At 38.5% G+C, this 13,927-nt stretch overlaps 1 non-coding gene across 4 annotated transcripts in view; it reads left to right on the plus strand.

Moving 5' to 3' along the window:
* LOC102395067 overlaps positions 1–13,927 on the plus strand; it is a 43,400-nt gene that overhangs the window by 510 nt on the left and 28,963 nt on the right. The window lies entirely within an intron of this gene.

Consider the following 13,927-nt stretch of genomic DNA (forward strand, 5'->3'; position numbering starts at 1 on the left):
TATGGAGTGTGAACTTTGTTAATTTTCAGTTCATTAGTTGAATTCAGCCTGCCCAAGGCTCTGAACGACTCCGTACCCAGGAAAGTTTCCATCAGAGGTGGGAAGGACTCAAACTCTGCACAGTCTGGCATATGGTAGATATTAAATTCATACTTATGAATCATGAAGAGAATGAGAGACCCCAAAACAAAATCTTCAAAGTCCATTACATTGAGTTGCTAGAGGAGGTTCCTGTTGTATGAAGATGTTTATTGTTTGAAGGGCCTGTAGGCAGCTTGGGTGTTGTCAGTATTGATTTGTTTGATCCGATTCCTTACTTTAAGTTAGAATCAGGAATTCATTAAGGATAGAAATTATTGTATACACTTCTATATGATCCCCTGGATTTATAACAATGCTTCATAAATAGTAGTATCTGAATAAAACTTCGAGGATGATTGCTATGGCTGAATGTTTGTGTCCCCCAAAAGTCATATGTTGAAATCCTACTGCCCCATGTGATGTTTTTAGAAAGTGAGGTTTGGGGAAGGTACTTAGGTTATGAGGATGACGCTCATGAATGGGATTAGTGGTCTGATGGAAGAGAATCCCACAGAGCTCCCCCACCCCTTCTGCCACGTGAGTGTGTACAAGAGAAAACGGTGAACCTGAAAAGGGCCTTAACTGACCGTGAAGGCCCTTTGATCTTGGACTTTCAGCCTCCAAATCTGTGAGGAATAAACCTCTGCTGTTTATAAGCTACCCAGCCTGTGATAATTTGTCCAAGCAGCCAAACAGACTAAGACAGTGATCACAAGAGCTAAAGCTTGAGTGCCTTCTGTTTATCCCAGGCTGATGCTATTGAGGATGCTAATGACCAGGATGACAGTAACTTGGACAAACTGCATAAATAACTGTGATAACAATTCATTATTTTACCATATATATTATAGTTAGTACAGATATATGTATAGTTACTATATATAATATATATTTTACCTTATAATTATAGTTAGTATATATAGTTTTATATATATGTATATGAACAGTTAAGTGTATCAAAACTAACCCTTCATCCTGTGAGAAATGTTTAAGATGAGAATAATTTGGATAGAAATTGTATCTCATCCACCCAAGCCAGTACCATATGAACTAACTACTAATAAAATGACTATGAGTTTTTTTTTTTTAATTCCCTTTCAGGACCATATAGGTAAATTCAGAAAGTCTCAATATTTTCTTCAAACATCCAAATTCTCTCCTTTCAGGCTACATTGCTATAGTGTTTCAGTGACTTCCCAGTGGTAACAGAGCACCATTATTCTGCCTCTGTACATCTTATCTTTCTCTCTAGAAATTTTATTAAAAAACATAATTGACATAAGAGTTCTAAGAAGAAATAAAAACTAATAAAAAGAACAAAGGGATAAACTAATTAAAATGATGCATATATGTAGCCAAGGGTAATCTCCTTTTAAAAGAATTCTTCTGAATTAAGTTTATCAAAACTAGCTTCTTCACTTTTAACATGAAGCTTTGGGTATAACACATGTCAGTCTGGCCATTCCATTACAGGAATGACTTTCAAATATGCAGCAGATGGTAATCAAAATTGACTGGAGGCTCTTGAAGATATATGTTATGATTAACCAGACATGGACTGCACAACTCAGAAATGAAGGAATGTTGGGAACTCTTGAAGAGGAATTTATATGATAATTTGGAGTGTTATGATCAGGTGGCAACATAAGCCACTGCCAGAACAGCATGGAAAGTGACAAGACGTGTGGTTGGGATGATAGAAGTTGTTACCAAAGTCAAGAATGAATGACACTTGCTGACTTCTTACGTTAACCCTGTGACATATTATCATAAGTGTAAAATACTGTACTATCTCAGTGCGTACTTCTGACAGCTTCCAGACATTCACATGCGAGACGGGCATTTGTAGCTTCTGAGTGTGTGTGTGTGTGTGTGTGTGTGTGTGTGTGTGTTGGTCAGGGACAGACAGGATACATTGAACTCCACCCCCATGCCATATGGTTGCCAAAATGTCCTCATGGGGATCAGGATGTGAATTAATGACAGGTGTCAATCACTCAGTCTTACAGAGCCTAGGAACAATGATCCTTTGGTAGTTTTCTATGTAATTATTCTCCCTACACTAAATGTCCTGCAGGGTTCAGAGGAGTAAAGAGGGTGGACACTGGAGAAAAGAAAATAAGGGAAACATCTTCATTAACATCAGTCATGACTCCAAATCCTGAAATTTCAACATGGGACTTATGAAACATAAATATATTTGATATTAATTTTTAAATTTATTTATTGGTAATTACTCTCAATCTCACTACAGCTCAAGGAGAAAATATTTGGCAATTTGCTTCCATGCTGTTTTTTGAGATGTCAAAACTTTCTCAACTCTAATCCCTCCATTAGTTGATTTATTTCTTTTTTCCAAAGTGGACTGTTGTGAAAACATTGCTGGAGTCCAACATTCAGTTAGTTCAGTTCAGTTGCTCAGTCGTGTCTGACTCTTTGTGACCCCATAGACTACAGCACACCAGGCTTCCCTGTCCATCACCAACTCCTGGAGTTCACTCAAACTCATATCCATTGAGTTGGTGATGCCATCCAACCATCTCATCCTCTGTGGTCCCCCTCTCCTCCTGCCTTCAATTTTTCCCAGAATCAGGGTCTTTTCCAATAAATAAGTTCTTCCCATCAGGTGATCAAAGTAATTGGTGCTCAGCTTTCTTTATAGTCCACCTCTCACACCCATACCTGACAACTAGAAAAACCATAGCTTTGACTAGATGGACCTTTGTTGGCAAAGTAATGTCTTTGCTTTTTAATATGCTGTCTAGGTTGGTCATTACTTTTCTTCCAAGGAACATGTGTCTTAATTTCATGGTTGCAGGCACCACCTGCAGTGATTTTGGAGCCCAAGAAAACCAGATATGTCACTTTTTCCATTGTTTCTCCATCTATTTACCATGGAATGATGGGACCAGATGACATGAACTTAGTTTTTTGAATGTTGAGTTTTAAACCAGCTTCTTCACTCTCTTCTTTCACTTTCATCAAGAAGTTCCTCTTCACTTTCTGCCATAAGGGTGGTGTCATCTGCATATCTGAGGTCATCGATATTTCTCCCAACAATCTTGATTCCAATTTGTGCTTCATCCAGAACAGGATTTCGCATAATGTACTCTGCATATAATTTAAATAAGCAGTGACAACATACAGCCTTAATGTACTCCTTTCCCTATTAGGAACCAGTCTGTTGTTCCATGTCTGATTCTATATGTTGCTTCTTGATCTGCATAAACAGATTTCTCAGCAGGCAGGTCAGGTGGTTTGGGATTCCCACCTCTTGAAGAATTTTCCACAGTTTGTTGTGATCCACACAGTCAAAGGCTTTAGTGTAGTCAAGAAAGCAGAAGCAGATGTTTCTCTGTAACTCTCTTGCTTTTTTGATGATCCAACAGATGTTGGCAATTTGATCTCTGGTTCCTCTGCTTTTTCTAAAACCAGCTTGAACATCTATCTGGAAGTTCACAGTTCACATGCTGTTGAAGCCTGGCTTGGAGAATTTTGAGCATTACTTTGCTAGTGTGTGAGATGAGTGCAATTGTGTGGTAGTTTGAACATTCTTTGGCATTGCCCTTCTTTGGGATTGGAATGAAAACTGACCTTTTCCAGTCCTGTGGTCACTGTTGAGTTTTCCAGATTTGCTGGTATATTGAGTGCAGCACTTTCATAGCATCATCTTTTAGGATTTGAAATAGCTCAACTGGAATTCCATTACCTCCACTAGCTTTGTTCATAGCGATGCTTCCTAAGGCCCACTTAACTTCACATTATAGGATGTCTGGCTCTAGGTGGGTGATCACACCATTGTGGTTATCTGGGTCATGAAGATCTTTTTTGTAAGGTCCTCCTGTGTATTCTTGGAGAAGGCAATGGCACCCCACTCCAGTACTCTTGCCTGGAAAATCCCATGGATGGTGGAGCCTGGTAGGCTGCAGTCCATGGGGTCGCTAAGAGTTGGACACGACTGAGCAACTTCCCTTTCACTTTTCACTTTCATTTATTGGAGAAGGAAATGGCAACCCACTCCAGTACTCTTACCTGGAGAATCCCATGGTTGCGGGAGCCTGGTGGGCTTCCATCTATGGGATCGCATAGAGTCGGACACGACTGAAACGACTTAGAAACCTGTGTATTCTTGCCACCTCTACTTAATTTCTTCTTCTTCTGTTAGGTCCATACCATTTCTGTCCTTTATTGTGCCTATCTTTGCATGCAATGTTCCCTTGTTATCTCTAATTTTCTTGAAGAGATCTCTAGTCTTCCCCATTCTATTGTTTTCCTGTATTTCTTTGCACTGATCACTGAGGAAGGCTTTCTTCTCTCTCCTTGCTATTCATTAGATCTCTGCATTCAAATGGGTATCTTTCCTTTTCTCCTTTGCCTTTAGCTTCTCTTCTTTTCTCAGCTATTTGTAACTTAGGGTCTAACCTTGAGCTTCATGAGTATACATAGGACTAAAAATCGATGACACATCCAGGTGTACTGAGAATCATGCACTGTTCTAAATGCTTTGCAGTTCCTAACTCATTTAATTCTCACACTGGAATTCCCTGGTGGCTCAGTTGGTAAAGAATCCAACTGTGGCGCCTGCAGTGCAGGAGACCTGAGTTTGATCCCTGGGTTGGGCAGATCCCCTGGAGGAGGGCATAGCAACCCACTCCAGTATTCTTGCCTGGAGAACCCCCATGGACAGAGGAGCCTTGCAGGCTGCAATCCATGGGATCGCAAAGAGTCTGACACAACTGAGTGACTAAGCACATCACAGCACAATCCTCACACCAGTCCTATGAAAGAAGTATTGATGTTTTTATCCCCATTTCACAGATTCTGAAACTGGAGGCAGAAAGAAGCTTTTAAGTTGCAGAGCTGGATTTAACCAGGTCAAAATGTCTCCTATACTTAAGGATTTTAGCTACTATGCTTTCCTTCAACTCGCCTATCGGTTTTCACTTGCCCCAAGAGGAACACCAGCCACAAAGTCCCTGAAATCAATGTTCTTTACTGTTGTGGTTGGATTTATAGAACTTATAGTGGGTAACAAAGCTTTTTGCAGGATTGTGTTTAAGAATAAGGGGAAAGAGGGCACAGTGGTATAAAGACACATCCTGAACGAGGCTGGTCCCAAGTCATTCTCAACTACTGAGGAAATTTTTTCAGCTCATAAGTGTAATTGAACAAATTATTTCTTCTGTTAAATGTTTTTCATCTAAAAGGACCTGATTAGATAATTTCTATGACCATCTATAACTCTAGTATTCAAAGGAACATAGTATTTTAAAGTGGAATTAATTATAATACTATTAATCTTTATCTAAGCCTTGGCTACCATGTGATTTCCTCAGAGATGGTATCTGGAATACTTTATATAAAGCAGGTATCATTCCCTTACTTTCCTTTTCTACACCAAAACCTCATTGTTTTCATCATACCAGTCTTCACTGATAGTAGATATGTGTTTATTTCTTTGGTTTATTATCTGTTTCACCCACTGGATTGTATGTCCTTGAGGATAGAGACTTGGAATATTTATATTTACCATTTTAGACTTGACATCTGTCACAAAATATTGTATGTGCTGGACATTAACAAATTATTTCCCTCATTTTTCAGTATGGCCATGGAAGGAATTGTGCCACTCTACTGGAGTTTTTTAGGTGATAAAATTCAGTTTATTATTTGGGAATACTACTTTACTTATTAAGAATTTTTATAGGCAATAGCTTCATAATAGCCATAGTAATAGCTAAGCTATTCTTTAGCCTTCAAATTATCTGCTATTATAAATCTTAAAAGAAATTGTAAGTAAGTTCATTTTTTTTGCTTTGTCTTTTTGACTCTAAGATACTGTTTCAAACATCTATTATTTTACTCTTGCCTATGTGGTAGATTGCAAAGAAATGGCTTTCACAGTCCTTTACACCTCTTCCCCAAAGAGGGAGAATCTGCTTCCTCACTCCTTGTATATAGGGAGGGCTTCCGATCGTTTTAACCAACAGAAACTGGCAATAGTGAGATCGTGCCATTTCTACACTCAGACCTAAGTTTTGCAGTTTCCTTTCTTGTTGCTCTTGGAAAAAATGCCACGATGTGAATAAACTGATTCATTGAACTGGTTCAAATGATGGCCAGACATCTAACAAACATGTGAGTGTGTCCCAGGGCTTGCCATCTACAGACAGGTATATGAACTAACCTAGTCAAGACCAGGAACTTTTGACTAGACCAGAAGAACCACCCACTAGAATTTTGAGCTAAATAAGTAATGGGGTGGTATTTTAAGTGAATACTTTGGGATGTTTGGAGGCTAATAAATAAACTCAAATCCAACGATATTCTGAAAGCTCGCGCTGATATTTTGGGCATTCATTTATTTCCGTTGAAATGGGGCAAGAACTCTACACTATTTTTAATTCTTGGAACTATGCTCTGTAGATTTTCTTTCCTTTGTCTTTATCAGATTTGATGTGAGGTCAGAGGACTTTCTCTAGAAGCCAAATCTTTCCCACACTTCTAAAATACATTTTAAATGTATAACAGAATCCAACTTTGTGGTAATTATATATTTTATTTAAAAAATCTTTTAAGAGTCTTTGAAAAAATCCCTCAAGTTTCAATTTACATAGATAACTTTTATGGCATCTATTTTGTATAATTATAGCTGTTTTAATTTTTCACTTGTATTTGCTAAATTTGTTTAGATTTAGTATGCTTGAAACCTACTCCAGTGTTTTTGCCTGGAGAATCTCAGGGATGGAGGAGCCTGGTAGGCTGCCATCTATGGGGTCGCACAGAGTCGGACACAACTGAAGCGACTTACCAGCAGCCCTATGCTTGAAGTCACATGAAATGACACCTAAGTAAAAAACTTATTACACTGATTGGTGTCAGATTCTCTGAACCCAAATATCAGCAAGCTATTTCCTCTTATATCATTCACTTCAACCTCCCATGAATAAAAGTGCACCATAAACTTAATTTTGTTTACCCTTTGGACAGAGAGCCTTCCTAAGTGAAGTACTAAGTCTAAGACCCTAGTAGTTAAAAGAAAAAGATGAGAACTTGTAAAACAATAACCAAAATAAATAAATTAGGGGACAAACTGAGAGAGTGGCACTGATATATATAGACTGCTGCTGCTGCTGCTGCTAAGTCGCTTCAGTTGTGTCTGACTCTGTGCGACCCCATAGACGGCAGCCCACCAGGCTCCCCCGTCCCTGGGATTCTCCAGGCAAGAGCACTGGAATGGGTTGCCATTTCCTTCTCCAATATATAGACTACCATGTGACAAATAGATAGCTAATGGGAACCTGCTGTGTATCATAGGAAACTCAGCTCAGTGCTTTGATGACCTAGAGCGGTGGGATGGGGCAGGAATGGGAAAGAGACTCAAGAGGGAAAGGATGTATGTATACATACAGCTGATTCACTTTGTTGTAGAGCAGAAACTATCACAACACTGTAAAGCAATTATATTCCAATTAAAAACATAAATTTTTTTAAAACCCATAGAATATATAACAAAAAAATTGAATGAATAAATGAATGGTTCTGCAAGAATAGGTAAGACTTACTCTGAAGCCTTTCTCCTCTAGTCCATGGTACTTCTCTGGAAGTGGGCATTTTGTCCACATTATCACCTGAGTTGGGCACTCAGGTGCACCCATAATGTCACCTGCATTACATAACATTTTAAATGCAGGTCTCAGCAGGCTCACAGCTTTTCACATTCTCTGACAGATATTCACGTTGACACTAACTGCATGATAAACCCCAAGAAAGTGACAGGAATTCTATAAATACCTGGATACAGAATTCATAAGGGAACACAGTAGGTCAATAAGAGATTCCTAAAGTAAGAAACTTTGCCCAAGAATAGACTCCATCAGTTTGATTTGGTCAAATCAGAGGGAAGAGTTTGAAAGAAGCAGCAAAAAGGTTGAATAAGAAAGACTAGCACAGGCATTTTTGAGAATTTGGCTGAAGAAGGAATAAACTTAAAGAGGTAAATCATGTTTCTATCTAAGTCTTAGAGGAATATCATTAAGGGAGGAGAAAGGAGAAGATAGATGAAGCCAGAGACCATGATAGGAGGGGCTGAGTAGCAGACAAGAGAAAAATAAATAATTGTTGGCTGAATATGATTTGGCTGGAAATGTGTTTAGAACCTGAAAGTTTTCCACTTCCTGCTAATGATACACAATATTTATTTATTTTTCTCTCAATTTGGATGTGTTCTTTTGCAGTCAGTGTAGTGGATCATCATAAGGCTGTCATGGCATAAGGTAATACATATAATTGAATATGGAAAATATGAACTGCTAAAGGAATATGATAATAATCACAGCAAAAGTAAGTGTATATATGAATCCTTCGGCTCTAAAAATGAAGAGCCAGAGCAGATAGATTCCATGAATGAAAGGGGAAAGAAACCAACAAAAAAAATAATCCAGCACAGTGACCACTGTCCAAGTGACCTGTGACCAGATTTCTGAGTAGGATTCTCAGCGCTCAGTGAGGAAGGCCCTGCCAAAGCCAGAGTGGTGTGCTTGTGTCCCGACTATGATGTTTTTATGTTGCTGGGTTTCGTGAGATCTTCTCTGTAGACATCTATCACAAACGGATTTTAAAAGAATTAAAATCTGCTTATTGCTCTAGGCATCTTTTACTTTGTTGTTGTGCTTCTCTCATTTTGGTGGTTCATATTTAGTCATTGAAAATAATGATGAATCTGGAAAAAGGAAAAGCTGTCTGCCTGTGGCTGTAGTTAATGTTTTTGATGCTATTATCTGATGACAACTTATTTTTTATTGTAAACTCTTGGGAGTGGAGAAGCATATAATGGGGCTTGGTGATACTATAGCCTTTCTTACTGTCTCTGACATTGCTTTCAAGTTTGTTGTATTATTCTGATTTTAAACAAACGTATATTAGACAAAGACAAGCTTAGTGAAGGCCACTCAATAGGCAAACTGAGTTAGATGCATGACCTACACTATAATTTCAATATTATGTCTGGGTTCTAAGTTGTTAGATGGGACTTTTACAGCCTAAGAAGTCTTTAGTATGAAGTCATTAAGTAGTGACATGGCCAGATTTTAGGGTGTGATATCCATACTTTCTTAAAGATTTCTCCCTAAGTCCAGGAATTTCTCACATTTTAACTCATTGTTGACCTTGAAATTTACTGATGAACGTTGTGGAAGAACCAGTAATGATCTAAAAATCGAATGCAGATGTAATCACATCTGGCTGTGCTGTGCTCAGTCACTTCAGTCGTGTTTGACTCTTTGCAACCTATGGACTGTAGCCTGCCAGGCTCCTCTGTCCATGGGATTCTCTAGGCAAGAATATTAGAGTGGGTTGCTGTGCTTTGCACCAGGGGAGCTTCCCAACCCTGGAATTGAACCCATATCTTCTGCATCTCCTACATTGCAGGCAGGTTTTTTACTCACTGAGCCACCTGGGAAGCCAATCATATCTAGACCCAAATGCAATTCAAATAAACATATATTTGATATCATTTATATAAAATTTAGGCTTCCCTGATGGCTTAGACAGTAAAGAATCTGCCTACAATGCAGGGGACCAAGGTTTACTACCTGGGTCGGGAAGATCCCTTCGAGAACGGAATGGCAACCCACTCCAGTCTTCTTGCCTGGAGGATCCCATGGACAGTGGAGTCTGTAGGGCTACAGTCCATGGGGGTCAAAAAGAGTCGGACACGACTGAGTGACTAACACTTTCACTTTCTTTCATATAAAATTTTAAAAATTATAATTGTGTTCTTCATCTTCATATGGTACAGAAACGGGTATACTACTTTTGAACACTACTATCTGTTTGTCTTCGTGTTGTACATATGCTTCAAATTACTTATTCTTTCCAACATTCTCCGCCATTTCCATAGCACATACTTCCAATCAACATATACTATCATAGGTACTGTACTTTTTTCCCTTCAAATACATACAAACTTTTTTGGGGGTTCCACAGGTAAGTGAAATAATACATTATTTTTCTGTGTATGACTTCATACCACTAGAGAGCAGAACAATGTTTGCCAGGGGCTTAGAATTGGGGAAAGGTGAAATGTTGGTTAAAGCATACAAACTTCCAGTTATAAGATGATTCTTGTAAGTTCTGCAGATCAGTGTGGTGATTATAATTACAAATTCTATACTGTGTACTTGAAATTTGCTAAGGAAGTGCATCTGAAGTGTTCTTACACCACTGGGTGGGGAAAATGGTAACTACTGAGATGATCAATGTGTTAATTAGCTTGATTGCGGTAATCATTTCACAAAGTATACATGTATTAAATCACCATGTACTCCTTAAGAATTCAGGCTGTACAACATAAATATATATAATTTGTGTCAATCATTCCTCCATGAATTTGGGAAATTTTTTAAAAACAAAAAACTCCCCAAATAGGTACAGAATTTCATTTCTTAAAAGAAAACTTAACTATGTTCCACCTATGTTTAGTCTTCTTACATAGTCCCTGAGTGCTACATGTATGGTTTCTACAAGGTTTTCCTTGTTTTACCCATATTATACTTTTTTTCATGCACAGAAGAGTAAGTAGCAAGTTTGTGCAGTAAGAAAATTGTGCCTTCTAAGCACTTGCCACCCTTTTTCTTTGCTCCTTTCCAACTCTTCCTTCTTTCCCTATGCCCTTTCTTTCTTTCTAGGCTTCTTAAAGTAGTAAGAAAACTATTCAATTTAGCAAATGTCATTTAAAGCCCATCATATCTTCAAATAAATCACAAATACTTCATCAATTAATCTAATTCATTGCTTCCAGTAAGATGGAAACTTTAAAAGAGGGTGAAATGACTCCATAATCCAGAATTTCACATTAAAACAAACAGAAAAGCAACCATTTTATTCAGACAATCTTCTTAACCTCACAAGACTATCATTTTTAAACATCTCAGGTACCATTCTCAAGTCTCCTAGTGTTTTCTCATGTGATTTTCTCTTCTTAGAATAACCTTACCTTTCATTCTTATTTGTCGAAAGCCCAATAATACTTTACTTACAAAAATAGATGGTCAGCCTATGGACCACAATTTTCAATATTTGTCTTGACTACTGAATTATTTGACTTTCCTTAAATTTTACACTCAAGAAGAATGCCTGCATCATTTCATCCTAGTCCTGGCCCTGTGATTTATCCTTTAAAATCTCCTATATTAAATCTTACCTAATGCTTCAGGTAGAATCAATTCTTTTTCTCCTAAAATTGCAAATGTTTGGCCATACTTTTATAACCATGTTTATCACATTACAGAATAATTATACAAAAAGAAAAAAAAAAACCTTGTCTTCCTATATTTCTGTGACCCCAAATAAAGCACATCCTTTAGACCACATTTTGAGCTAAACGTATTTGCTGGATGAATAAATTAATGAAAGATAAAATCAAAATGAAAAAAAATCTCTAAGGTGGGGCATTTTTCCTGCTGCCCTTAACACAGTCATGGTAATGCCTTAATTTACTTTTCAGTGATGCTTTCCTTGGAGACTTTCATCCAAAGTTAAAGATATTTTAAGCAACTTGGAGGCAAGAATCATGTTTTCTATTATTTTAAAAAATATTTATATTTATTCAACTGCATCAGGTCTTAGTTGGGCCACGTGGGATCTCTTGTCGCAGCACAGCAAGTTGTGGCTCCTGGGTGTCGTTGCTCTGGGCCACGTGGGATCTTAATGCCTGGACCACAGATTGAACTGAGTCCCCTGCATTTCAAGGCAGATTCCGAATCACTAGACCACCAGGGAAGTCCCAATATCTGTTTTGTTTTAACACAATATACACCAAAGAAACTGGGGATTGAATCAGGCTTAAAGCTGTGAAACAGCGACCCCCCGATGGAACAGAGATAACCATTTTGAATCCTAATTACCTCAGGAAATTTGGTGGCGAGAGTAAGTGTTCTTTCATGACAGGACCCATATTTGCCTTCACCTCTCTTGTACCAAAAGTATGGTATATATGCAACCAAGTTTTGATAAATAAATAAATGCATAATCTACACAAATGAACTACAAAAAAGAAATTAAGCATTCTGAATAATAGGAACTTCTTATGAATATTGCTCTTCTGGTAAGTTATTTTTTTCTTAAATCATTTTTAAAGATGGAAATATAAATACATAAAAGAACAAAAATTGAAGTTATAATGAATTTCTAATGACTGGACACCTACTTTATGCCAAATACATTATTTTTCCTAGTCTTTACATATGCACATGCATGCATACATGCTAAGTCACTCCAGTTTTGCCCAACTCTTCACAACCCCATGGACTGTAGCACACCAGACTCCTCTGTCCATGGGATTCTCTAGGTAAGAATACTGAAGTGGGTTGTCATGCCTTCCTCCAGGGGATCTTCCCAACACAGGGATTGAACCCAAGTCTCTTACGTCTCCTGCATTGGCAGGCAGGTTCTTTACCACTAGTGCCCCCTGGGAAGCCCAACATATACACAAGTTAGGTATTATTTTTCTTGCTCCAGTTTTTTTTTTTTTAGTATATGTGCTTCAAAAAAGTACACATCTTTCTTCAAATAAAGAAACTGAGGTCAAAGAGGTAAATACAGTACCCTAATTTAGTAAAGAATTTTGCAAGAACTCAAATTCAACTCCAATTCTAAGGTCTTTATGTTCCAACATTTTCATCCATGATAATTATATATTCATTCCATTTTGCATAACAGGAAACTTAGAGAAAATAAGTTTTGCAACTAAAAATTGTTTTGCAAAAAAAAGGCAGAGTCTGGGTTAAGGACCAGTAAGTTTCACTCTGTTGTCCACACATAGAACCATTGTTGCTTCTGCCCCAGTTGTGCCTCAACTCATAACTTGTTTATATTTTAAAATCTCTTTCCACCTTATACATATTACCTATTTTAATTTTCCATAGAATTGTGCTGTGAATGGAGTACTGAGAGGCAGACCTTGACTCCATGCACATGTTTCTGTAAAAACTTGCTCCACCTGTAGCAGGTGTCCACAGCTGTCAAAGCAAAAAACATCGGGGTCTTCCTTGACCCATCTTCCTCTCACATTCCTGCTGCTAAGTCACTTCAGTCGTGTCCGACTCTGGGCGACCCCATAGATGGCAGCCCACCAGGCTCCCCCGTCCCTGGGATTCTCCAGGCAAGAATACTGGAGAGGGTTGCCATTGCGTCCTCCAACATTCCTTCCTAGTCCTGGCAATAAATCCTGTTGGCTCTAAAATACATATTACAATTCAGCTACTTCTACTCTCACTCTGGCCTGAGTCAAAATCGTTTCTTACCCAGATTATATTAATAGCCTCCTAACTGGTCCCCGAGGACTTTCCTGGTGGCTCAGCGGTAAAGAATCCGCCTGCAGTGCAGGAGACAAGGGTTCAGTCCCTGGGTTGGGAAGATCCCCTGGAGAAGGAAATGACAACCCACTCCAGTATTCTCTTCTGGGAAATCCCATGGACAGAGAAGCCTGGCAGGCTATAGTCCATGGCGTTGCAAGAGTTGGACACAAGGCAGTGACTAAACCACCACCAACTGGTCTCAGCTTCCATCCTTACCCTCCTACCTATTCTCAAGGCAGCAGCTAAAGGAATCTTTTTAAAAGACAAATCATATCATCTCATTCCTTTGTTCAAACTCCCTCCTTGTTCCCTATGTCACTCAGTAATTTCTCACCATGATCCATAAGGTTTGTCATAATCTGTCTCCCTTTTCCCCTATGATTTAATCTCCTCCCACTCCTCCTCCCTTGACTCACGTCCCTCTTTCACACTTGCTTCCTTGCTGTTTCTCAGGCACTCCAGCAGGTACCCTGCTTCCTTAGGGTTCT

The sequence above is a fragment of the Bubalus bubalis genome, chromosome 2 (assembly GCF_019923935.1).
Source record: "Bubalus bubalis isolate 160015118507 breed Murrah chromosome 2, NDDB_SH_1, whole genome shotgun sequence".
Lineage (NCBI taxonomy): Eukaryota > Metazoa > Chordata > Mammalia > Artiodactyla > Bovidae > Bubalus > Bubalus bubalis.